Genomic DNA, 27,927 nt, shown 5'->3' on the forward strand with positions numbered 1-27,927 from the left:
CACAGGAAACAAGCATGTTTAATGACTGGAATAGAAGTTATTTTTAATAATTTACAATATGTGTGTGTCTGTGTCTGATTCTCTCTCTACCTCTTCTGTCTTATGATGGGTCACAAAAGCTGAAGTGAATCAGAACATAGTGAAATTGCTAGATGTATTTGTATAAGTTCTTAGCTTTTGTATTAATTCTTAATTTGAGCCTTTGTGCCTCCGGTTTGGTTACAGAGCAGGGGAGCCGGCATTTTAACTGAAGTAAATGTCAGCATTCCCTTTGGTTCTGCTAGAACAGCACTGCATTCCTCCTCTTCCAGCAGCGGGACATCTATTATGACTAGACGAGAAAATTTGTCAGCCTGTATCATCTTCAAGGATTTGGTGGTGCTCATGAGCAGGAAGACCTTGATGCCTGCAACATTATGGATAAGAAGTAGAGAAAGTAGCAGATGTCTGACCTTGCCTGACTTGTTGCTACTCTTCTTGCGGGGAGCAAATAATGTATTTCCAAGGTTTCAATCTTAAATTAAAGAGGAGACAACTACTGAACTACTGCAGAAGTCAACATCTTTGAAGTATTATTATGGGCCAGTTAGGCAGCACAAATTCAAGGCAAGAAAGCAGAAATAAAGTACCTGGAAATGAATTGGGAACCTCTGTTCTTCAAAATTAATGAAATTATAGGATAATACTAAAAAAAGTTCAGCTCAGCAGCTGGGCAATTATGATATTGGGGGATGCTTTTTAAAAATTTCCTCAGTGAAGACAGAGGAGTAGCCCACAACAATAATATTGCATCAGATCTGGCATCTTGGGTGCTCTGTTTGAGACACTGGGCTCCCTCTTTTCTGTTCACTTTTCTACCAATTGTGACTTCAGTCTTCCTTCTCATTCATTCATTCATTCATTCCAATTCATTCATTCATTCTAATGTTCTTTGTCACATTATGTTAAGCATATTCTAATTATTTTGGTTGGGGCCTCTAATTCTGGAAGAATAGCCTGAGTTTCCACCCAAACTAACATTTTCTGACACTCCTTCAGACTGCTAAAAATGATACTGATATTTTAGGCTTCCAGTCTATAAACTAGAAAGGAAGACTAGTGATTTTCCCCCCAAATGATTTACCACTGAAATAGGAAGGTGGTATTAGATTAGTTGAGAACCTAGTAAGGGAGGTAAGGATGTCTTTTTGAGGGAGGGGGAGGATTGTCATTAAAATCACCTTCCTATTGGGAAAAAGCAACAGTAAATGTTTTTGGCTTTATACATGCACTTCATCAGATGGACAACACCGAATCAGATTGACTACATCCTTTGCAGCCAAAGGTGGCGGACATCTATACAGTCGGTAAAAACAAGACCTGGAGCTGACTGTAGTTCCGATCACGAACTTCTTCTTGCACAATTTAGGATCAGACTAAAGAGATTAGGGAAGACCCACAGATCAGCTAGATATGAGCTCACTAATATTCCTAAGGAATATGCAGTGGAGGTGAAGAATCGATTTAAGGGACTGGACTTAGTAGATAGGGTCCCGGAAGAACTATGGACAGAAGTTCGCAACATTGTTCAGGAGGCGGCAACAAAATACATCCCAAAGAAAGAGAAAACCAAGAAGGCAACATGGCTGTCTGCTGAGACACTAGAAGTAGCCCAAGAAAGAAGGAAAGCAAAAGGCAACGGCGATAGGGGGAGATATGCCCAATTAAATGCAAAATTCCAGAGGTTAGCCAGAAGAGATAAGGAATTATTTTTAAACAAACAATGCATGGAAGTGGAAGAAGACAATAGAATGGGAAGGACAAGAGACCTCTTCCAGAAAATTAGAAACATCGGAGGTAAATTCCAGGCCAAAATGGGTAGGATCAAAAACAAAGATGGCAAGGACCTAACAGAAGAAGAAGAGATCAAGAAAAGGTGGCAAGAATATACAGAAGAGCTGTATAGGAAGGATAACAATATCGGGGATAGCTTTGACGGTGTGGTCAGTGAGCTAGAGCCAGACATCCTGAAGAGTGAGGTTGAATGGGCCTTAAGAAGCACTGCTAATAACAAGGCAGCAGGAGACGACGGCATCCCAGCTGAACTGTTCAAAATCTTGCAAGATGATGCTGTCAAGGTAATGCATGCTATATGCCAGCAAATTTGGAAAACACAAGAATGGCCATCAGACTGGAAAAAATCAACTTATATCCCCATACCAAAAAAGGGAAACACTAAAGAATGTTCAAACTATCAAACAGTGGCACTCATTTCACATGCCAGTAAGGTAATGCTCAAGATCCTGCAAGGTAGACTTCAGCAATTCATGGAGCGAGAATTGCCAGATGTACAAGCTGGGTTTAGAAAAGGCAGAGGAACTAGGGACCAAATTGCCAATATCCGCTGGATAATGGAAAAAGCCAGGGAGTTTCAGAAAAACATCTATTTCTGTTTTATTGACTATTCTAAAGCCTTTGACTGTGTGGACCATAACAAATTGTGGCAAGTTCTTAGTGGTATGGGGATACCAAGTCATCTTGTCTGCCTCCTGAAGAATCTGTATAACGACCAAGTAGCAACAGTAAGAACAGACCATGGAACAACGGACAGGTTTCAGATTGGGAAAGGAGTACAGCAGGGCTGTATACTCTTACCCTACCTATTCAACTTGTATGCAGAACACATCATGCGACATGCTGGGCTTGAGGAATCCAAGGCTGGAGTTAAAATTGCTGGAAGAAACATTAACAATCTCAGATATGCAGATGATACTACTTTGATGGCTGAAAGTGAAGAGGAACTGAGGAGCCTTATGATGAAGGTGAAAGAAGAAAGTGCAAAAGCTGGCTTGCAGCTAAACCTCAAAAAACCCAAGATTATGGCAACCAGCTTGATTGATAACTGGCAAATAGAGGGAGAAAATGTAGAAGCAGTGAAAGACTTTGTATTTCTAGGTGCGAAGATTACTGCAGATGCTGACTGCAGTCAGGAAATCAGAAGATGCTTAATCCTTGGGAGAAGAGCAATGACCAATCTCGATAAAATAGTTAAGAGCAGAGACATCACACTGACAACAAAGGTCCGCATAGTTAAAACAATGGTGTTCCCTGTAGTAACATATGGCTGCGAGAGCTGGACATAAGGAAGGCTGAGAGAAGGAAGATAGATGCTTTGGAACTGTGGTGTTGGAGGAAAATTCTGAGAGTGCCTTGGACTGCCAGAAGATCAAACCAGTCCATCCTCCAGGAAATAAAGCCAGACTGCTCACTTGAGGGAATGATATCAAAGGCAAAACTGAAATACTTTGGCCACATAATGAGAAGACAGGACACCCTGGAGAAGATGCTGATGCTAGGGAGAGTGGAGGGCAAAAGGAAGAGGGGCCGACCAAGGACAAGATGGATGGATGATATTCTAGAGGTGATGGACTCATCCCTGGGGGAGCTGGGGGTGTTGACGACCGACAGGAAGCTCTGGCGTGGGCTGGTCCATGAAGTCACGAAGAGTCAGAAGCGACTAAATGAATAAACAACAACAAAATGTTTTCATGTTCAACTTGAATGAAATAATTATCTGAAGAGTAGAAAGTACATTCAAGTAATTTATTTAGCATATTAAGACACCTTTGACTTTCTAAACTGTATCATTGTTCCATGTAGTCGTATTTCCAGATGTTGCTTTGATCTAGATGTTGCACTTTGCTCCAGATTACTCTCCCCTCTCAGGTTTCACCCACACCATCTATGGACTATTTCTTCCACAATGTTTCCTTGCCAGTGCCATCTTAAATTCAGTATGTCTAGCCTGGGATTGAATTCCATGTTTTTTCTCCCAAACATTTGTCTACCTGAATATGCTTCATCTCCATTGGCAATATTGATGTATTGGTACATGCTGTCTCAGTATTATATGAACAATAATGAACAATAATGCATAGAGATCTATGAATCTATATAACAAAACTGGATAACTCTGATAATGGCATTTACAAGCTGCATTGCATTTACAGTAATGTTCATTGCTTTTTTTTCAGATTTTTAACAGCAACTCTCAAATACTGTAATTCATTGTTATATCTATATAATGTTTTTAAGAAAGCTTACATTACTGGATTGCATACACTTCTAAATGTTTTGTTTCCACTTGATGGTTCTAATAAAGAGTGAGATACTTTTACAAGACTGACATGTTCTGGTATTTAAACTGGCTGTTCTGCATTTAACCCAACATCTTTATCAAACGTTTAGAGCTGTAAACAAAATCTCCTGAGAAAGTTGAATGTTTGAAGAAAAAGTGCTATTTATAGCAAGCGGCAAGTGTAAAAGAAGACTCAGGGGCACCACATGCACCCACACCTCAAACAGCAAGAGTTGTACAGGACAGCACTGAAAAAAACATGTGAGAAGATTAATTTACCAAGAGGTACTAGAAATTATTGAAATATTTATAATCAATAAAAATTCAAGGATTTTTCAAGGATTCGGGGAGAGTTCAAGGATTCCTATGAAATTTCCCAGCACTTCCCCCAAAGAGTACAATTCTCTTTGTCTTGTAATGTATTAGAAGTCAACAGAACTCATAATGGTATTTAAAATGGCTATAAAATGTTGGACAGGGACTAGAGCGAACCAGGTTTTAGACCACATCAGCCATGAAAGATCTCTGGGTGGCTTTGGACCAGTCACTCTCTCTCAGCCCAACTTACTGTAGAGGGTTGATGTTGTTGTGGGGAAAAAATAGGTAGAGGCAGTGCTACATGCCGGTTGAGTTCCTGAATGGAAGTTGAGAAATATATCTAATAAATAAATAGTCATTTATAAACATTTTCTATGTTATTTATTAGTATATTTTTTCACACACTTTGTATTTATTATTGTCTGATTGCCTTTTAATTTAATTAAAATTGGTCATTTTAATTAAATTATTTTCATTTTATTAAAGGAAAAATGGCCTTCTGCAATACAATTTTTTACGTTCAAGTAATTTGATCCTTATTGAATTCAGAAGAAATAATATGATTTTGTGTGTAAATGCATCCTTGTTTCTTCTCCCTTCCAAAATGCTATAATTTGGAGTCACAATTATACTGCTTGGCAGTAAATGCAGGACTGACAAAATAACAATATTCCTTTGTGATCAGTAGTTAAGATGGCTGCTATTTATGCACCTTGACAAGGGAGTCATAAACATGTATACTGGATCTCACAAAAGGAAGATAAAGTTTTCTCATGTTAACTGGGGTCCTCTTCCATTCACAGAGTAGAATGCTTCTGAAAACAAACATGCAGGAAGATACTAGATACCAGCTACTGAAAAGCAGGGGTGCCTTTGATGAATAACTTTGCTTCAGAGGGACTGCTAGCTTCTTCTTATGCCTAAACAGGGTTATATTAAAACAATCACATTAATGATATTAAAAGAATAAAAACAAAAACCTAAGTCCTAGGAAATAGTATTAGTAATTAAATGCAATCTGCAGTAAAATGTTGCTGTTTGAAGTGCTTCTGTTGAGGATTCATCATTCTATTTCCTGTTCCTACTTAAATGAACCTGGAATACTTTCCCAAGCCTAGTTCTTGACCTAAGTGACCAGGGATGTTTTAATCTTTAAATGTGGCCTGAAGCCATATAACAAGGATCCATGGGAGCCACAGAAAGGAAAGCTTGGAGCTGAATTGTCACTGTGAACCAAAGAACCCTTGCTCCAGAATTCATCATAAGAGACTGGCCAGGAGTTATCCACAAGAGTGATTTTTTTTTCCTCCAGTTTGCTCTGGGAAAATATCAAAAGTGTATTCATAATTGCCATCACCCATTTGATCAAGCTTCTCCTAGCCACTAAAACGGCAATATATCTTGCGTAAATGTGCCAGATCACATTATTTAGGCATTTAAGTGGAAGCTAGACATATATTGGAGAGATAGTTACTCTAGATTTCTTGCTTTGTGAAGGGGGATTAGATTAGAACTGGGGTTAGCAATCTGGAGCCCTTCCTGGGTGATCTATCAGCCTCAACCAATTAGCTAATTGCAAATGATGGTGGGAGCTGTATTCCAAACCATTGGGAAGCACAATTCTGCCAGTCCCTGGACTAGATGGTCTTCTCCAGTCCTTTGCTGATATGAATCAAGGATTCTCGTGGTTGCTATTTGCTCCAGAAGGAAAATTGCCATTAAACAGCCTCAGCGTTGCAAGGAAACTCTGTCAGATTGACATACTGGATTTTGTTCTCACAAACCAGTAGAGTCCAGGCCATGTGGGCTCTGTTCAGCTTCCCTTTGAGGGTTCCTCAGCCACCCTCTTATCAGGACAATGCATGTTTTTCATTCACTGGGAGTGAAAGCATGGTACAACTACCAGCACTTTGCCCTGCTGCCAAGATAAAAATGAAAAACCAAACTTTTAAACACATGTATATAACCCCCTTAAGAATAAAGTAAAAGTGGTTTGGGAGGGAAGAAGGGGGAAAAGTGGAAAGATTCTGGTTGCACATTTTTTTAAGGGGAAAGGAAGGCTAGATGGAAGCTAATAAAGACATATACGGATGCTCTGCCTAGTTCAACTGGAGGGCTTGGCTCCCTTGAATGTCCTCACTGCTATCACAAGAGCCAAGGACACAATGAGCTGTAGAGAATGTTCACTAACTTGACTACTGGCCCAGAATATATCCTCTGACTCTGACAAGCTGTCAGCCCCACGATACTTGGCCCCCACTGACATTGCTCATGTAGCTGACAGCTTTCAACATTCAGATTTGCCTAGTTTTGCTTTGCTTACTTGCAAAGAGTAGATTAAAAACTTGGAGCCAAATTGCAGGATTGGAGGAGATGGAAAACTCACTCTGCACTGCAACTGCCCTCACCCTTTATGGCTAAATGCCCAGTTGGTGTTCAGATAGCATAAAATATATTCCTCTCAACTATGAAGAACGTTCACAAGGCTCATTTAACAATTAATAAGGTTATTGTATTAAGAAGAAGGGAAATTGTGGCCTAAATGTAACATGGAGCCAGGTTGCGTCTGCTTTCAGCTAGCCATTTTAAGAGCGGTCTCAGTTGCTTCTGTAGTTTCCATGTGGGGCAATCCTTCTTTTACTTCTTCTTTCAGATATGAAATTGAACCTTCCAATACTGACTGGTTGGAGTGACTGTTTGGCTGCTTGGAATATTCATTTGCTGAGGGAATAACAGAGATGTTCAGTGAGGGAACTTAATTTGGCACTTTAGCTTAGATTTAAAACACAGAAGATGGCTGGTGTTAGAAAATGCCTTTGAGAGTCAGGGAATAATGGAGTAGGGAACACTGAGGTATCCAAGACAATGAGCAGTCGGTAGTCTTGGAAAAGTAACCTGAAAAAGATGGTGGAAGATGAGGATTAAGAAAAACGGGACATGGTGAATTTGAACAACTGGGTGCTGATCAGAGAAGTTCTAAATCAGTGTTTTTCAAAGTTGGCAACTTTAAGAAGTATGGACTTCAACTCCCAGAATTCCTCAGCCAGCATGCTGGCTGGGGAATTCTGGGAGTTGAAGGCCACACACCTTAGGGTTGCCAACTTTGAAAAGCACTGTTCTAAATGCATTTAGCAGAATTATATGGGTCTACCGGATCCAAGGACCAGGACCAGGACAAAGCAGAAATGGTACAGTCATAGGGCATTAAAAAAAAAGTATTTTAAGCCATTGCTCTATAGCAGTGTTTCTCAACCTCAGCAACTTTAAGATGTGTGGAATTCTGAGAGGTGAAGTCCACACATCTTCAAGATGCTGAGGTTGAGAAACACTGCCCTATAGCAATGCTGTGGGTTGCAGCTTTTGTTTGGTGCCATAGGAGTTTTCTCCTATGTCATGAGAGGTTTCTCCCCTGTCATGGTCAGACCACTTCCTGGTGAGCCTCCAGTTCTCTGGCACCACCCCCCTCCACAGGGAGGCTGGGCCTGTTAGATCGGCCCGCCCCAGGCAACTGATGGACCCAGTTGGGTTTTAGAGGGAGCCTGGGGTTTTTCCGGGAAGTCTGCTGTACGGTCCAGCCGAGGCCTTGGTGGCCGCGTGGAATGAGACAGCGGTTCTTGTAGCTTGTACAGGGTTCTTGTAGCCATAGCTTTGGATTGGATCGTGCCTGAGTGGCCTCTCCGTGCCCATGGCTCCCGTGGCTCCCCATGGTTTATGGAGGAGCTGAGGAAGCTTAACAGGGCTAAGAGACGCCTGGAGTGCCACTGACGGAAGATGGGGAGTGAAGACAATCGAACACAAGCTAGAGCTGCTATTACAGCCTACCTCGTGGCAGTAAGGGTGGAAAAATGTGGCTATTTCTCCACTCTTGTTGCATCTGCAGATAGCCACCCAGCGGCCCTGTTTCAGGTGGCCCAGACTCTCCTTGGAGGGAGTAGTTCGGGGGTCTACCTTCAGACCTGTCGTGAAGAATACGCTGAGCATCTGGCAGGTAAAGTTGCTCACATCCGCTCTGCGTTGAACTCCAGCCTTGATGCAGGGCCAGTGGGGGCTAAGGGGTCTGAGTCTTGCATGGTTATCTGGGAGAAGTTCGAGCCCATTGAACCTGAGGAAGTGGACAGGGTTCTTGTAGCTGTTAGTTCAGCCACCTCTGTGTTAGATTCGTGCCCCTCCTGGCTGGTCAAGGCTGCTCGGGAGAAGACACATGATTGGGTCTGGGTGGTGGTTAATTTCTCTTTGAGGGAGGGATGGTCCTGCCAGCTCTTTAGGAGGTGGTGGTGCACCCCTCCAGAAGGAGCCATCGCTCGACCCATCCAATCTCGTTAGTTTCTGTCCAGTTTCCAACCTCCCCTTTCTAGGGATGGTTGTTGAGAAAGTGGTCACACAGCAGATTCAAAGGGCTCTGGATGAAGCAGATTATCTGGACCCCTTTCAGTCAGGATTCAGGCTGGGATATGGGACTGAAACAGCATTGATCGTGCTCTTGGGTGACCTCTGGCAGGAGTGGGATGGGGGCAGTGCGGCCATCCTTGCTCTCCTTGACCTCTCAGCGGCCTTCGATACCATCGATCATGGTATCCTTCTGGACCAGCTTCAGGAGTTGGGGGTAAGTGGCACTGTGTGTTGCTGGTTCTCCTCCTTCTCCGGGGTCAGTTCCGGTTGGTGTTGGTGGGAGGGGAGAGGTCCAGTCCTGGCCCCTACTGTGTGGGGTGCTACAAGGATCGGTTCTCTTGCCCCGCTTATTCAACATCTACATAAGGCCTCTGGGTGAGGTGATCTGACAGTTTGGGGTGAGGTATCATCCGTATGCTGATGATACTCAGCTTTATATTTCCACCCTGGGCTGTCTGAGTGATGCCGTGGATGTCCTGTCCCTGTGCCTGGAGGCTGTGGTGGCCTGGATGGGGCGTAATGGGCTCTGGCTCAACCCAAGCAAGACTGAGTGGCTTTGGGTGTTTGGGCCATCTGGTACCAAGGTTTTTCCATCTTTGGTCCTGGATGGGGTGGCACTGCCCCAGATGGACCCGGTGTGCTATTTGGAGGTCCTCTTGGACTCACAGCTCCTTCTGGAAGAGCAGGTGGCAGCTGTGGCTAAGAGGGCCTTTGCATACCTTTGGGTTGTGTGCCAGTTGTGCCCATTCCTGGACCAGGAGGCACTACTCACTGTCACTCATGCCCTCGTGACCTCCCATTTGGACTACTGCAACACACTGTACATGGGGCTGCCCTTGAAGAGCATTCAGAAGCTTCCGCTGGTACAAAATGCAGCTGCCTAAGTTGTAAATAGTGTCGGCTACTCAGCACATGTAACACCCCTGCTTCGGGAGCTGCATTGGTTGCCGGTGTGCTTCCGGGTGCAATTCAAGGTGCTGGTTGTCGCTTTTAAAGCCCTTCATGGCTTGGGACCAGGTTACCTTAGGGACCGTCTTTTCCCAGTTAGTTCTGCCCATCCAATCTGGTCCAGCAGGATGGGCATGCTCCAGGTCCTGTCAGCCAAGGAATGTCGGCTGGTGGGGACCAGGAAGCGTGCCTTTTCTGCTGTGGCACCTGCCCTCTGGAACATCCTCCCTTCTGAGATTAGGATGGCCCTGACCCTGTTGGCTTTCTGGAAGGCCTTGAAAACCTAGCTTTGTGCCTGGGCCTGGGGTCCCAAGTGTGGGAAGGGCCCCATTTCATGGTTAACACCATGGCTTTTAGATTGCTCAGCTGTATTTTATGTGCTCATTCATTTGCTTCCATTTACTATTTCATGCTAGCAAAATGCTTGAAATTCTGAATCATTGGGCATTTGCAGAGGAAGACACAATTTACCATAGGGGAGAGGTTGTAGATGAATGGGGATGCATAAAGTTTGGGGGCTTCAGTTTCTTACGATATCCTTATTGACAGACTGCTGCAGTGTAGGCTAGATAAAAGCACTGCTGACTGAATAACCACATCTAATGACTGGTTGAATCAGCCTTGAGAGAAGTCTTGGATGGGAAGCCCAAGGACTGTCTTCTGAGCTCTGGAATGTTTATAAATTATCTGGATGACAGTGGAGAGAAGATTTAAACTGCGTTTCTAATTTGTTGGGCCTTTGAGTGCTGCAGGGTGGTGGCCTGTGATGTCATAATATACATAACTAAAGTGGTTTGGGCCAACACTTGCAGCCTGGTAAGAACTGTGGGCTTTGAAGGTGATTTAAAGGGCAAAATGGGTGCCTTAAGCTACACACTGCCCTTTACAGCCATCCCAATACAAAAAAGCACCCCTCTGATAATGTTGCTGCCATACACTTTGGGGTTGCTTTGAAGGCCAGAGACAGGCCATGGACACAGAATAACCATTTCTGTACTTGTGAAACCATACTGTGAAACTGGTTTCATATGCCTGTATTCAAGGAGAACATCACAGAAGGAGATCAATACACCATCATACCAAAGATGGTGTTGCCAATCCTCTTTTTGACCTATCCCCAACAATACAATCAGGGCTCCTCATGTGCAATACCAGCCTTGACAAGCACGGTTCCAAGAGATACAATTTTCCCAACATGGAATTACCCACTTCAAGGAGAAAAAAATCACGAAGATCTTTCTGCCATGCAACTGCTAAAGATACATCTACCTGAAGGGTGAAAAGAAAGAAACCTTACACAGAGGCATGTAACTACCCTGTATTGTCTATGTCAACATTTCTGGATGAAACAGCATAATTGTTTTCTGACTTTCAAGGTAAGATTCTAAATGCTGCCAAAATCTTAAGGAACTAAAATACATTAAGATTAGGAAGAGTATGTCTTATGACAATGATGGATGTATATGTGGGGTGGAAGGGAAGGGGCAGAGTGAATATTCAGATGGAGAAGCAATGAAAACTTACCTTCAGTTCACTTTAAAAGCCTAGTAAATCATTACACTTTTTATTATTTACCTGGAACAAAATTCCCTAGTGGAGGAGGGGGTTCACAACTCCGAGGGCACATTCTTTCTGTTTTTTCAGTGGCTTGCTCAGCACTTTTCCTGAATCTCAGGATAACCCAAACTGATATGTTAATAAATTAGAAACATCAGAAGGTCAGATTTTGCCTCTATGATGAGGTTATTTTCTAAGGCTCACGGTGCCAATGCCAGGTGGGAATTTTGAGAAGGAAGGTAATTCTCATACAGCTTGAGGAAGACAAAGGTTGCATTTACACCTGGCCAGAAGGTTTAATCATCTACTATTTCCAAACATTGCAGGCTAACAATCTGCTGTGTCTGAGATCATAAAACATATCACAAAGTGGAGACAGAAGAATTGGGGCTCAGTTGACCAGAGCTTATCTTTTCAGAGATGCAAGCTGGTTGGGAAATTCTTGTCCAATTTTGCAAATGCCTCTTAAAGCAGCTTTTCTTTCTCTTCTCTTTCTCTTTGTTTTTTTTTCTTTCATTTGTTACTTTTTTGAGAAAATAGCCATCTGTAGAGAATTTTGCTCATAACATGAATGAGGTTACAAGAGAAGTGGCGGGCTAAGCTAACTCAGTTTAAAAAGTTAAAGAGAAGCAGGCAGAACTCATGTGTGAAGAAAAGGTGGATTAAATGCTCTTGTCAGTTATTCCCACAAAGAGATTCTCCTATAGCTTTTGTATAGATATAGTAGAATTTGTCACTTCCCTGACCTGACCAACTGAAAAAAAAATCAAGGGTCTATTAAAATGTTGAAACTGCCATTGGATGTTTATTTTTTTTCTCTCCAACAAGCATTCACTAACCATCATTTCCATGCAGTGATTATTTCAACCAAATACAACTTTTGTTCTCTCTAGTAGTTCCCTATCTGTAAAATGGGAGTGTAAATATATTAAAGATAAGAAGGTGTTCCAGTGCTTTCAGACTGGATTACATGCCTAAAGTAACTAGGTAGATTTGGATGAGATAAAAATGATCTGCTGTATATTATTTGTTTTTAAAATGGCATACCAAATTTGCTGAAATTCATGGTCATTTTATAAGTTTTATGTTCATTGGTTCATTGATTGCACTGAACTACAGTATATATTTTCCATTTTGGAAGTACTTCTGTTCTGGAAATAACACATTTCATATTGTCACTTCAATGGCCTGTGGGTGGGCAATTGTAATTATTCTCCCCTGAACACTTCTTCACACCTGAGAACACAGGATCCAGACTTCGAGCATAAATGTCCTGTTTTGAGTTAAAAAGAGTTATTTTGTGTTCAGTACAGGTTGTTCTGATCATTCTAGATGGGTGCTGAACTCAAAACAGTTCTGCAAATGGTTGGGCAAAAACAACTACTTCGAACTCAAAATAGAGTGTTTTGAATTTTCAATAGTCTGAATCTAAAATGTTTTGCATACTTCTATGCATGCTATTGTTATTGTTGTTTTTATCCTTCCCAAAGAGTTTCATCCTCCAGAGGCATGTCATGCTGCTTTGATGAAAATGACATTTCAAGATCTCTCTTGATTGGTTCATCACAGCACATGCTCAGAATCTGTGGTTGCCAGCCAAAGCTGTGGCTGCTTGAGCAATTTACAGTGCAAATAAAACCAAAAATACAATAAAATCCAATTCAAGCTTAAAATCAATTAAAAAACAAGCAATAGGATAATAAAATAATAGAAATGGCATTCAAGGCACCAATCTTAGTTACATGGCAGCAAGTTATAACTCAAAGGCCCTCTGGTAGAATTCTTTTCAAGCCACCTTCTAGAAGGATGCCAAGATAGGTGCCAACCAATTCTTTGGGTGAAGTTGGTCCACAGGATGGGAGCCACCACAGAGAAACATTATTTTCAGGCTTCCAGCCCTCTTATCTTAAGAATGTATAGAATAGTGAGCAAGCCACCTGGGCATAAAGCAGGCCCGTTCCACCTGAAAAAGGAGATCTTCAAGACTGCTATGAGCTGAGCCATGTAGGGCTTTGTAGGTAACCAACACTTTGGATGGTTTCTGGAAACCTATCACTGAAGCCAATGCAATACCCAGAATCCAGGTGCAATGTGGCTGCAGCAGCTCTTTTCGTCACCATATGGGCTGCTGCATTTTGCAGGAATTGCAGTTTCAGTAGTCTTCAAAGGCAGCCTCATGTAAGAAGTGTTCCAATACTCTAGTGATGATAGGGATGATGGGGACATGAATTACTATTGCCAGGGCCTCCCACTCTAGATAGGGCTGCAACTGGTGCACCAGTTGAAGCTAAGCAAAGATAGCCCCTAGCCAAGGCTTCCACCAGCAAATCCAGCACTACCAGTGAGTTTAGGTGAACTCCCAAATTATGGACTTGCTACTTCATGGAAGTGCCACCCATTCAGAGTTAAAACTGAAGCAGAGAACCATATGATTTCTGGATAAACAGCAGCTCTGTCTTGTTGGGATTCAACTACAGCTTGTGTTATCCCATCCAAGCCCCCACAGCATCCAGATACTGTGTTAAGGATTCCATAGCATCTCCAATCTTGCCTTGGTGAGAAGTACAGCTGGGTTATCACCAGCATACTGATGAAACCTCATCCTGAACCAACAGATGACTTCCTCAATTAAAGAGTAAGGGTGTGATAACTGAACTGTGCAAAACTCAAAAAGGAACATCCATAGGACTTACCTTTCCTCTCCCATTATAACCATTGATTTGTTTTTCCTTTTGTGCCTTCAAGTCAGTCTTGACTTCTGGCAACCACACTGACAAACTCATGCAATCTTCTTGGCAACTTTTTTCAGAAGTGGTTTGCCATTGCTTTCTTCCTAGGGCTAAGAAAGAATGACTGGCTCAAAGTCACCAAGCTGGCTTCATGTCTAAGTGTTAGACTTGCAAGGTAGTCCAGACAAGAAGCACAACCAGGAGTAAAGATAGATACTAGCTCTATCTTTAATGTAAGATTATACTAACAGAATCTTGCAAGACTGAAAGTATTTCTCCCCTTCTTTCCTTCTACTCTCTGGAAAACCTGAAATGTTTCCCATGCCCTCCTTCCTTCTGTGAGCTGAGATACCTTTTACATGTTGGTTGTCCAGTCTGCAGTTCTCAATGCTTCACATACACAGAGGAAGAATATTCATGTATGTTATGATGCACGTCTGATTTATAAACTGCCTCACTCCAGAGATTGTAGGTAGTATATGCATTCAGGTTAGTCACACGTATTTGGACTTACTTTTAGGAGAGGATAAGAACTAAGGGTGGGGAGAGGGAAAATCCAAGCCTTGCCAGAAAAAGTGGGCTTTAGATGCACCAGAGACAACCAGAAATGTGGTCATCAGAGCAGGATTACCTCTCTGGAGCAAAATCACAGCCAGATAGTCCTCCTGTTTCATCCAGTATGCACTGCTAAAGACAGCGCATTCTGGTGCAGCTACCCAACAGAGGAAGAGGGCAGATGGGATGGAGAATGAAAAACACAAGATGGGAAAGATGGAAAGAAAGAATTAAAGTTGTCTTCCTTTCTTGCCTCCACTACAAACCATCACAGTCCCTTCTCTATTGGTTCTTTCTAACACTAGTCTACTCTTACTAATTCACATTTTTCAAATGCTTTTTCAAAAGTTAGGTAATTGAGCCCTAATATTTACTTAACATGATTTTTGAAAAACGACTTAAAGCACTTTTATCCCACTCTTGGAAGGGAGTGAGGAATGGGGAAGAGTATTAGATGTATTCTGAAGCTGCAGCTTTACAGAATGGCAAAATCAAGGCAGCTGGCTGAAAAGTTATGCAAAATTTTGCCCTGTGTCTCTTGCAAAGATGTTAACTGAACAGATGATAAATGATCATTGCTACTATATCGGCATTCAACTTCCACTTTTTTCTTTTATCTGTTTGTATCATTATCTTCAAAAAATCTCATGGATCAGCATAGTGTTTCCCTGTAACTATTGAAATATTTTGCCTTAAAACTACGTTCCTCCAACTATAAATCCAGAATCTCAAATGAAGTTGGCAGGGCTGCAGTGAAATAATTTCTCAAAACATTTTCTTTTTTCCTGTATGTGTTCATTTGTGCTGGATTCTTACCTTTGGAAAACTGATTTGCTGGAATTGGGCAAATCCAACCACCTGGGAATAAGTTTTATTTACACTTCTTCAAAAAAAACCCAACCAATTTCTTGGTTTACAAAATACAGGAGAGGTACAAGGTAATTGCTACATAAAATGAGTTCCATGAACAAGATTTATAAGCTTCCTTCTCTTTCATCCCATCAAATCCCATAGGGCAGACTCCTTTTGAAACTGCCGGTGTGAAGTAGAACAGAATGTATTTTAATCAGTAGAGTGAACTACTTTATTTACATCAAAATGTGGGAAGCCAATTTTCAAACAAACAAACAAACAAACAAACAAATCTCCCAAGATTTTTTTTTAAGAATAAAAAGCACATTCACAATGTATAAAATAGGAACCTTGTCTTTTATACTACAGGTAGTCCTCATTTAGCATCTGCCTTGTTTAGCAACCGTTCACAGTTGCGATGGTAATGAAAAAATAATTTTCCGACCAATCCTTGCATTTACAACCTTCACAGGTCTGTAAAGCAAATGAAAGCTGAAGTAAGATCATTCAACTCATGGTTACACTTAGCAATTGCTTCGCTTAATGACCAAGTTGTCAGTCCCAACGGTGATCACTAAACGAGGACTACCATATAAGCAAGATTTGTAGGTAGTATATTGGATGACAATCATTTTAGTCAATTCACAACTCTCCTATTATAAACCATTATTTTTTAAATGGAAAATAATATTTTAACTCAGTTGTCACTTTATTCTCTCTGTGCAGGTGTGAAACAAATATTCAGATACTTCCTTCAAGCTATTTGCTTCTGAGCACTTTTATGACTACATTCCCTGCCTTCCCTTGAAGAGAACAATCTTGAGTCATGTCTCCTTAGAGCTCCATTTTATTTATTTATTTATTTATTTATTTACAATCTAGAAGAAACCATTTTAATGGGCTGCCCAGGAAATGAACTTAACACTATGAGGGCAGTGCAAGTTCACCTGTTATAGTACAAAGTTTTACAAGGGCAACATTGTGCAGGGGCAGATAGATAAAACCTGTATAACCAGTTCTAACCACCAGTATGCCTTAAGTACTTACTCTACTGCTTTCCTTTTAGCTTTTCATTAAGAAAAATATAGATAAAGAACTCATTCAAAATCACCTGTATGTTTACTTGGAAGCAAGCTTGCACAGGATTACATCCAGAATCAGCCAAATATTAATAAAGGGAATCTGAACAAAGAGAGAGGTCTTTAAGAATATGATCACATTGGCTTCATTTTGGTATTTAGAAATTATAAGCACTGGGGTCACAAATCAGGTTAAAATTCTATTATGTATAGAAGACTTTTCAAATTAAAAAAAAATCTTAGTGCTTTATTCACACTAGACCAAAAGTAGCACCAATAATATTGTATCCTATTCCTGCATAATGACCAGAAAGTGAGGTGCCATGGTACAGAGGAAGAAAAATCTTCCTGTGGATTGGACTGCCAGATTGGCAAAGTCCGAGATTCAAAGGTAGGGCTAAGTGATATCACAAGGAAGGTGTCATGATATAGAGACTTTCGAAGGAGAAAAGAAAATCTGGTGCTGCCTAGGTCAGAATTCAGTAATAATGGGAGAAAACCTAAAATTGAAGGCCCAGGAAAAGAGATCAGCCACTGTGTCCAAAAAGCCAAACAGTGTTCCCATCAGCTCAATATGGCAAGCGGAGCAGTCAGCCTGAAAATCAACAGAAAAAGACCCAAAGCTTGCGAAACCACTTCTGCCCATACCATGAAATGAAACCAGATGATGAGCCAATAGAGAATGTAAATTCTTACATCTACCTTGGCCAAGAGATCAATGCCATGCATACAGTTGACCAAGAGATATCATGCAGAATAACATCACATGTTCAGTTTTAACCACATAAAACCAATCTTCCAACAGATGAAAAACTCCGAAGCAAGAATGAGCACCATCAGCACCACAGTTAAACCAGCAACAACCTATGGCTGCAAAGGGTGGAACCTAAGAAAGCAGGAAGTGGAGAAGCTGTGATTAACACAGTGTGTAATGGAAAAGTAAGTATTAAGATTTCCTCAGAGACCAAATCTGAAAGGCACAAATTTGCTGCACAACTAACCTTAAAGATGTCATCAAAGTGGCACAAAAATGAAAGTACTGTACAAACAGGCAGGACATGTCATACCCATGTAAGGCAACAGAAAGGCTTGAAAGACCACATACTGTTGTCTCTACAAATTTATATACTTGCAAGATTGATCATCTATGAGATGGAGAGATGAAATATGGAAAAATGTTGGACCCAGTTGGAATACTCTAGCACTGGATCATATGCAGTACAAACACCTGTTTGTATCGTTACCTCAGTGAACCTACCCAAATTAATACAACAACCAAAGTATTGAAGAAGAGTTGTTACGATTGTTTCCTATCTTTTTGGAAAAAACATTTTCCAATAGAAAACATGGCAATACTTTGTCTTTCAGAAAAAGTAAGATGCTTCCTTTGTTAAAAAGGGGTTTTAAGGAGAACTGTTTAACTGGCCAGAGATATTGCAAACATTGGCAATTTTAATAATAATAGCAGGATCATTTGCTTTGATTACTATCACTAGGGCTGTGCACAGACGTGATTAAGAAGATGTGCTTTGGAGCTCACATGGGCATGAGCACTGCGCAGTATCGCTGTGCTGTTCAATTGGAACAGGTGTGCTTTTTTCAGGCTTCTCCATGAGCCTTAAAAAAAAAATACTGCTGCTTTAAAGACACACTGCTTTAATGATTTGACTTACTGCAGTGGCAGCACTCCAAATCATGCCTTCAGATACTTCACAAGAGAAAATCGCCATGTCCAAGACTCAGTGAGTCCACAGAGAGGGGTCAAAAAAGGCAAGATGGTTGGCCATCACTGTAGAATTTAAGCCCCCCCCCTTTTTTTTAAAATCTGAAATGCCAAGAACAACAACAAAATATCTCTTGTGGATACTCCTGAAAGTCCTGATGATACTTCTCAAGCATTTTCCTGCACATACCTACTGTAACATACTGTTGAAATGTCTTTCCACTAGATAATGATGAAAATTTCAGCAATAGCACATGTTGCACTGACTTGAAATCTAACAGGATCTGTTCTTTCAAGTTAAGATATGCTTGGAAGGGGTAATTCTCCAAATACTATCAAAAGAAGCTCAAAATGTGCTAGCAGCATGTGAAACGGTGTTACAGTTAGTAGAGTGCCTCAGTATTCCCTTTTATGCAGCTGTACACTCATTGTATCCAGCCAACTCAGGTCAGCCCTCATTAGTCCCTGCTCCACAATTTAATTCTGCAGTGAAAGGTTAGGGAAGCTGCAAGGCTATATTGTTAGGTTTTTCAAAAGGGAAGGTGAGAATATGTATAGGACACACTTGTCCCGTTAAGGATAATCTGGCATGTCATCCTGGTGCCAACATTCTCTGAAATCCCATCAACAAGAGGCTGCTATATCTTACCTAACATGATTTTACTGCTTTGAATCCCTGCCCAGTTCCTCATGGCATTCCATCTTACCACATCATTACAAGGGAATGAACTTTATCTTGAAACTTTAAGAGTGTTTGTTTTAAAGATGATTTACCACACTTGACAATGACTTGATTTCTTGAATTGAGGCTAAGCTATTGTTGCCATTATGCATCTCACCAAATGCAGAGCGATGCCTAGGACCTAGACCATGTATTGTAAATCTTTCAGTATGGATCAAGTTGCTCATAAAACAAGCAGCTGAGCCCAGTCTCCTAATTGGATTTCTGCTGCTCTGGATGTCAGCATGGGCTTGAAAACTACCTGATTGAGGGGGTGAGGAAAATAGAACTGGCGCCCGGCCGGTTGAGACTTCGGCACATCTCTGAGCCTAGAAATTATCTGTCTTTCTGTCTCATATTTAGTCTGCCCAAATAAGAAATACACAATTGACTGAAATAAAACCAGTCACAATTATTTGTCTTTGAATCTTTCTTTTAGCTTTTCAGCTTAGAAACAGAAAGAATTGTGCAACTTAAAATCTTTTTTTTTCTAAAAAAAAGGATGCCAATCTTGATTCTAATCTTGCTGGCTATAATACACACAATCTTCTGTAGAGTGCAAAATACTGTAAATTCATTGATCTAACTGTCTTGCGAAATGCCTGTAGCATTCAGGTGCTCAGAATATTAGATAAAAGAAGATATTCATGTGTAGATGCTCAGCATAGGTATTGGATATATGAATGGTTTGATAAGCAGGGCTACAATAAAATTGCTGTAGCAAAATTATTAAACATCATGTGTGTGATAAGCAGAAAAATGAGTATTATCAACACATTTACTTGAGAATGAATGTATTTATGATGTGGTCAAAATATATTTATTAATCAGATCAACAGCTCTGTATCTGAGTGCTGCGTTTAATCCTAGTATACTTACTTGGAAATTTTTAATTCACAGAGTGTACATTTACTCGAAAGATTTTATTAATGCAAGGGTTGCTTGTGGAGATCCAATCTGGATCAGGTCTGTGCATGGGTTGGGGGCATCCTTACCCTGTCCTTTCCTAAACTGCTTAATTTATAAGTTCCCTCCCTTGAAGTTAAAAGCAGAAAAATGACCTCCCACAGCATGGAAACTGTGCAAGAAATTCAGATGGGAAACGTTTAAGCCTTCCCAAGTCATACACAGTAGTCCTGATAGTGCATCCACAAAACGTCTCTTAAAATCAGCTACACCCCATGTATGAAATGGTGTAATTTGTAGTTTGTCCCTATGATTGCACTGCTAGGCTACAATCTTATATATGCATATAAAGAAAGAGTCCCTTTGAACTCTTTGGAATTTATTTCTGAGTAGAAGGGCATAAGGTTGCATTGTTATTAATTAAACAAGATATTGGAGAGTTAGAAAACAACAAAATAAATATTAAACAAAAGAATCTTACTGAGATAATATTGAGATACTTTATGCTGGTCATTCTCAACCCATTTCCTTTCAGATTTGCTGTACTTCAAATCCCATACATTTGGATAGCTGTAGACTCAGGGAGATGGCTTTACATCAACCTTATGAATCAATGGCTTAATTTGGGGTGGGGGGGATTTTCAGAGTTCCTTATCTTCATTTTAGATTCCTTGTTTTAGTGATGTTGCCATTATATTATTTTTCTGAAGGTGCAAAGATTCATTCTTGTAGAACTTGGCTCAAATTCAAAAAGAAGTACATCAAAAGTAATAGTAGGTGACAAATGTTAATATTTGTCAAAGGCTCCTGCTTTGATCCTTCATTTTTATTTCTTAAGAGCTTGACAAATGTGGTCTGTGGTTTGGCTTCAAACATCTTCTGTCCCCAAAGTGCTTTGCTCAGTGTCTAATCCATTTGATCCTCCACTTGCTTTCTCTGTCACTCTAGGGAAAAAGAAGTGGGTAGCAACCAAATTTCAAATACTGCTGTAACTAAATAATTTCAGTTAAAAAGAAGAGATTATTTTGTTTCTTTTCTGAAGGCTTTGGTTAGTTTGTTCAAGTGTCCTCTGAGCAACTTTTAAGAGTTTTGCTATTGATTGCTGATGACTTAATTTTGAGTCTCTTCTTTTTGTGCAGTGACGTTCTGATACAGTTTTTTATCAACAGAGAAATTAGGTAAGAAAAATGGTTTGACAAAACATCTGGTATAATCTGTTAGCAGAATGAATGAAGCAGAGTCCAGTAAGGTGAAGTGTTCCACAAACATATTTAGCTATAAACGGGTTGAAAAACTATAGCAATTGTGGTTATAAAATGATAGTTTCCAAAGTCTCCTGAGTAAACAACAGAGCAGATGAAGGAAAGCTTCTTAGGAATAAAAACCTTATTAAATATATTGAACAATAGTAACCTCTTGGTAGAAAAAAAAAAGTACCCAAAATAAGAAGCAAATCTCCCTGGCTCCATATGCTTGCCACAGTAGGCTATATGAACCCAAAGATGCTGATTTACTCTGGACTTTAAATGACCATGTTCTTAAAAGCTTAAAACTTTAGTAGAAATTAACTTTATAAATTAACTTTTGTCCTCTGTCCTTTTATGTATTCTTCTGTCATTGCTGTTTCAACCCTATCAGAGTTGGATCTGTACGTGGGGAAGGTTGACCTGTTCCGACATTTTGAAGAAAACAGAAATAATACATTTTACCATCTGAAGACTGCCTTTTCCTTTGGGTAAGATGATTAAGTGCATAAAACTTGCTGCCCTGATTGCCAAACCCTATTCTGCCACAGTAATGAGGCCAGCGACTGGTGTTCTCTTCACTTAATGAATAATAAGTTAAGGAAAGAGATTGATGGATTGCCCCAACTTTGTTTCTCCCCTTACCAATTATTGCCTGCCAAATCACTCTTCCTAAATAGGTGGGGCAATTGTAAGTACTGTAGGTGCGTGAATGGCATGTTTAACCATCTATGAAATTGGCCAATAGTTTTCAGACTCCAGCACTCCAACCTGTCAGTTGACCTATTTCCAAGCATGGCTCTAGAGTTCTTTTGAAACAGCACTAAAACCATGCCCAAAAATAGCTTGACTGACAGGTGCAGACCTAGATAAGGGGTCCAAGGTGTAGCAGAAGGGAGCTACATAACAAATGAGCTCTACCCTTGACTGTTGCTAGAAGGGAATGACACTGCTTCCATTTCTGTCCTTGTGGTCAGCAGCACCCAAAAAGAATTTCTAGATGGTGATGGAACTGGAATGGAGTAGCAAAATTATGCCCCCCAAGTCATTAAAACAGTAAAAAGCAAAACTCCCTTTTGGTAGAAGCCATGGGAGACCTCAGCAGTGGTGAGAGAACTGGCAATACACAACTGGCAGACCTGATTTTTAAAAATCAGGTCTTGCACTCTTTCATGTTTATAAGGAGCACACAAAAGACCCAGTAAGTACTTTGGAAAGTATGGGTCAGGCATAATATAGGTAGATGCCTCTGCAGAATTTAAGTGTCTGGTCACTCCAGGGAGGAGTATGTCTGGAGGGGTATGTCTGGAGCAGCCTAAAATGACCAATGGGAATTAGACAGGTATCACCCCAATGACATCAGTAATTACACTGTTGGTGAAACATGCCTGCAATGGGCAGAAGGAATAACCTTGGGGACCAGGAAGAACAGCCGCTAACAAGACAATGGTCTGATAAAAGAAATCTGAGTCCGGACCAGAATTGTAACCTGAGAAAGCATCTCAGGCAAGACCCTCCCCAGTTTTCATGAAAGTAAAGGGAGGGGGAGGGATGTGGTGGTGCTGCGGGTTAAACCGCTGAGCTGCTGAGCCTGCCGATTGGAAGGTCGGCGGTTCGAATCCGCGTGACAGGGTGAGCTCCCGTTGCTAGTCTCAGCTCCTGCCAACCTAGCAGTTCGAAAACATGCAAATGTGAGTAGATTAATAGGTACCGCTTTGGTGGGCAGGTAACAGCATTCCGTTTAGTCATGCCAGCCACATGACCACGGAAGTGTCTACGGACAAACGCCGGCTCTTCAGCTTTGAAACGGAGATGAGCACCGCCCCCTAGAGTTGGACACGACTGGACTTAATGTCAAGGGAAACCTTTACCTTTACCTAAAGGGAGGGGGGGGAGTGCATTCAAACTTGCAAGGTTTTGTTACTATAACCTATAATAAAAGTAGTTGTTGTTTATTCGTTTAGTCGCTTCCGACTCTTCATGACTTCATGGACCAGCCCACATCAGAGCTTCCTGTTGGTCGTCAACACCCCCAGCTCCCCCAGGGATGAGTCCGTCACCTCTAGAATATCATCCATCCACCTTGCCCTTGGTCGGCCCCTCTTCCTTTTGCCCTCCACTCTCCCTAGCATCAGCATCTTCTCCAGGGTGTCCTGTCTTCTCATTATGTGGCCAAAGTATTTCAGTTTTGCCTTTGATATCATTCCCTCAAGTGAGCAGTCTGGCTTTATTTCCTGGAGGATGGACTGGTTTGATCTTCTGGCAGTCCAAGGCACTCTCAGAATTTTCCTCCAACACCACAGTTCAAAAGCATCGATCTTCCTTCGCTCAGCCTTCCTTATGGTCCAGCTCTCGCAGCCATATGTTACTACGGGGAACACCATTGTTTTAACTATGCGGACCTTTGTTGTCAGTGTGATGTCTCTGCTCTTAACTATTTTATCGAGATTGGTCATTGCTCTTCTCCCAAGGATTAAGCATCTTCTGATTTCCTGACTGCAGTCAGCATCTGCAGTAATCTTCGCACCTAGAAATACAAAGTTTTTCACTGCTTCTACATTTTCTCCCTCTATTTGCCAGTTATCAATCAAGCTGGTTGCCATAATCTTGGGTTTTTTGAGGTTTAGCTGCAAGCCAGCTTTTGCACTTTCTTCTTTCACCTTGATCATAAGGCTCCTCAGTTCCTCTTTGCTTTCAGCCATCAAAGTGGTATCATCTGCATATCTGAGATTGTTAATGTTTCTTCCAGCAATTTTAACTCCAGCCTTGGATTCCTCAAGCCCAGCATGTCGCATGATGTGTTCTGCGTACAAGTTGAATAGGTAGGGTGAGAGTATACAGCCCTGCTGTACTCCTTTCCCAATCTGAAACCTGTCCGTTGTTCCATGGTCTGTTCTTACTGTTGCTACTTGGTCATTATACAGATTCTTCAGGAGGCAGACAAGATGACTTGGTATCCCCATACCACTAAGAACTTGCCACGGTATTATCATTCATTACTTTGGTTTCCTAGTTTGGTCTATCTTGAAGGGCTGACAATGCCAGACCATATCCACAGCAAAGATAATGTTGAGAGAAGAGGGAAAATGCTTCTTTAAATTGTAAATAGCTGAAGACAACTTGCAAGAACCAGTATGGTGTACTAGTTAAAGGCATCAGGCTTGGAGTCAGTAGACAGTGAATTCTATTCTTGCCTTAAGTACTAAGACAACTGGGTGACTTTGGGCCAGTCTCTCTCTCTTAGCCCTAGGAAGAAGGCAATGGCAAACCACTTCTTAAATCTTGCCAAGAAAACCTCATGGACTAATTCAGGCAGTCTCCAGAAGTCAGCACTGACTTAAAGGCAGAAAAAAAGAGACAACTTTAAGTTGTTTCAAGATATGGCCTGTGAAGAGTCAAAAACAACAATATGAGATTATTGCATAAGAAATGGTCATCAGGGCATGTTCATGCCACAATTACAGGACATGAGGATGGCCTGTTTGATTATTTAATGATGGTATGTTCCTACCATTACTTTCCTACATTCTTCTGTTTCTTTGTCTGTTAGTCAAATAGATAAAGTAGGAATTAGTCAGAATTGACTTTAAGCAGGATTGAAGCTTAGGAATTTAGTAATGTATTTGCTTTAAAAAATGTCTGCAGGGGTGTTACTTTCCATAGCTGTTTTCACAGGCATTTCCTGAAGGATGCTCCAATAAAATACTGACTTCAATGTTTTTGATGTTATGCACAGTGCATTGCTCTCTTGCTTTAGGCAGTTTCAGTGTTGCAGATTTGTAATTGTTCATTATCTTGCTATTTGTTTCTAATCTTGAATGACCACACACAAATGTTTAATATGCAAATTGGTGGTGGGGAAGGCAAAGGATAAAAATGTTTGTACAAAGGAAAAGCGTTCCATTTTGGAACTGGTTTCCAAAGGTGTGGCTGGATAGAAGCAATGAATTGTCCCCTAAAAGAGTTGGCTTCAACTTGTATAATTCGGTGCCCTCGTGGTCTGATGCTCTTCTCGAGTAGATGCAGATCTTTCTCTACTAACACCAATGGCAAAGCTCAGCAGAGCTGGACTGCACCTACTGACATTAATCATCAACTTATTCTTCTTATTCTCCAATGAAGCTTGAGAGCAAGGATTTCTTTTGCTTGTCATCCTCTCTGCTACTAGGTTTATCTTCTTTCTTGACAAGGATAAGAGGTTCAGGCTCTATTGTTCTCTTTCTAAGATTACTGGAGTAGGCACTTGAGTCATTTGCATGGTCACCTTTTATGTTCTTGTTTGTGTAAGCTCAGATAGAATTGTGATTTGCTCAGTGGTGACAGTCAAGCTGGCTACACTTCAAAAGGTTTAGACAAGTCTACTAGTTAGTCTTCAAGAGCTTGCAATGAATTAGAAATTAGAATAGAAAAACATTCATATTTTCTATGGCCATTGTCAGCCACAGAATTTCTTTCCTAAAACAAGTATACCAGTGCCTTCAAGACATGTTGTATCATAATCTTCCATCCAGCCTGACAACCATATAACAGACATAAGAATATACAACTCATCTCCTTATGGGTTGCACGTACCTGTAAGTTTATCTATGGTATGAATGACCTATAGATGGGAAACTACTAGGATGAAGCAAGACAAAATTGTTCTTCCTCCTCCAGGAATACCATCTATCAAAAAATGAACTTTATTGTGGGTCCCATGCTAATATATTAGTATGCAGTTTAGTTCTCTGCATGTTTATTCAATTTGTGTTCAGTGAAGCACAGGCCCAAGAAATTGTGCATAAAATTGTTAATAATTATTGACTTACTTGCAATGACTTACAGCAACTTACAATTGTTTTACTTGCCTAGACATTTCCTTGTCTTTACATTTCCCCTCTTCTGTATTCATTTATTCTGTACAATTGTGGTTTTTGAGGTTTATTGTTCAGTTTAATGTGGTTTCTTGGTTTGGTGGGTAAAATTTCCTCAAGCTGGTTTCATAGTAAAATCCTGGCTGTCTTACTCAGTTCCTGTTTTGATCATCTCGTGATATTGTTTTGTTTTTGTTTTTACTACTTCAGTTTTATTCAAGCTATCAATCTGTGGCCAAAACACAGCAGAGGAATAGTGCCAATAATTATCTAGGAAAGGGAGGCAATTCAGTATGCATGATATGCATGTGCATCTGTACGTGTATGTATGTATGTATGTTTGTGTGTGTGTGTGTATTTATATATATATACACACACACACACACACATACATACATACATACATACTATCTTTCACCTCTGACAGGTAGCCTTCAGCATCAAGTGCATGTTGGCCTATTTAAGAATGTTTCTTTCAGAAAAAACTACTTAACCTTGTGCTCAGAAATTTCCATGGAAAATAAGGGATGACTTGTCAGAAAAGGGAATGAAATCAGCCCATGGAATTATGGCTTCAGTGGCTCTGCATGACCTTCCTTATATTGTCCTACCCATGACCCCTTTCCTAACGAGGCAGAAATCATGCACCATGAGAGTGGAAGGTAATCCTGCTTCCATCCTAGCCTGTTTGCTGGTCTCCCTCCACAGAAATTGCCATCAGTAACATATGGCTCTGAGTTATGTACGGTGGTTTTATGACGTGAAGCCCTGCATTTATTAACTGGAGGGTTCAGAGATCAGCCAGAGGAACTTCTCGTATTCTAAAGCCCTATGCCCAGTTTCTTGAATCTACAATATCAATTAAATATATATTTCCAAAATAATCCAGTGTTTGTTTCTTGAAAGAGATAGGAAACTGAACATGGTCTAAATAGATTTTTTAAAGAAAAAAATAGGGTTCCATTCAAAAGAATAAGAGTATCAAGTAAAATTAATATATAAGATGTTTGAACCTAAGAGTAAAGGTCTTATATGTTAATTTTAATTAATACTCTTATTAATTAAATCCCTCTTGAGTTCAGCAGTGAACTAATTAACTTAACAGTTTTGCTAATGCACACATTAGCACATAGCCTGATCCTCTTTTAGCTCAAAACTGTCCTGAGTGACAAGAGCTATTGGGGCACCCGCTCTCCGGCAGCACAGCAGAAATAAGCCAATTGCATGCTGGTTTATTTGTTTATTTATTTTATCAGTTTTATACACTGCCCATCTGCCCCTAAGAACATGACAGATTCATGCAGTAGGTGTGTGTGTTTGTTTTAGAAATAAATTTTAAAAATCCAATTTGCTTCATTCATTTTTAATGGTGAAAAACAGAAAAATTAATAGAATGAAAACAAAGTTTCATTTGTTTTGTTCACCATTTGTTTCCTCTCGTGTTTAGACATTCTGCATTTGAGGCACTGTTTTGCATTACTAGATGCACAGGGTATACAGTCCACAGCAAGGGCAAGGAAAGGGGAGGACATGGGATCAGTGAATAGATGGATTCTGAAGCTTTTGTTAAAATAACTGCATCCCTGCAGATTTTTAAATAGGCTAAAGAATTGAGAACAGTTTTAGTAGGATAATAGTAGGTAATAGTAGGATAGTAGGCCATTTCATGCCAACCGCCCAGAGTCCCTCCTTTTGGGGGGAGATGGGCAGTTGTAAAATTCGACAAATAAATAAATAAATAAATAAATAAATGTGATGGAAACACAAAAATTAGAAGTAGAAATACAGTGGAATCTACCACTGACAGATTATTCTAAGATAATGATTGAAAATATGGGAAATCCTTGCCTAGTAAACTGTCTGAAATTTAGAAGATCTGATATCTTGCAGGAATTAAAGAACACTTGAAAATTATATGTGATTTGGATGGAAAAAA

General features: G+C 40.6%; 1 long non-coding RNA gene across 2 annotated transcripts in view; it reads right to left on the bottom strand.

The window, feature by feature from the left end:
* Window positions 1-3,948: 3,948 nt before the first annotated feature.
* Window positions 3,949-27,927, bottom strand: part of LOC134494175 (uncharacterized) — a 58,889-nt gene continuing 34,910 nt past the window's right edge. Inside the window, exons 1-4 of one of the 2 annotated variants that reach the window (XR_010067645.1) lie at window positions 6,216-7,260; window positions 5,187-5,355; window positions 4,686-4,751; window positions 3,949-4,365 (exon numbers count right to left, since the gene is read on the bottom strand). This is a non-coding gene — a long non-coding RNA (uncharacterized LOC134494175). Of the gene's footprint in view, window positions 4,366-4,685; window positions 4,752-4,853; window positions 5,356-6,215; window positions 7,261-27,927 lie in introns of those variants that run through there. The other variant, XR_010067646.1, reaches the window with a different exon arrangement.

This window comes from Candoia aspera, chromosome 3 (assembly GCF_035149785.1).
Source record: "Candoia aspera isolate rCanAsp1 chromosome 3, rCanAsp1.hap2, whole genome shotgun sequence".
In the NCBI taxonomy this organism is placed as follows: domain Eukaryota; kingdom Metazoa; phylum Chordata; class Lepidosauria; order Squamata; family Boidae; genus Candoia; species Candoia aspera.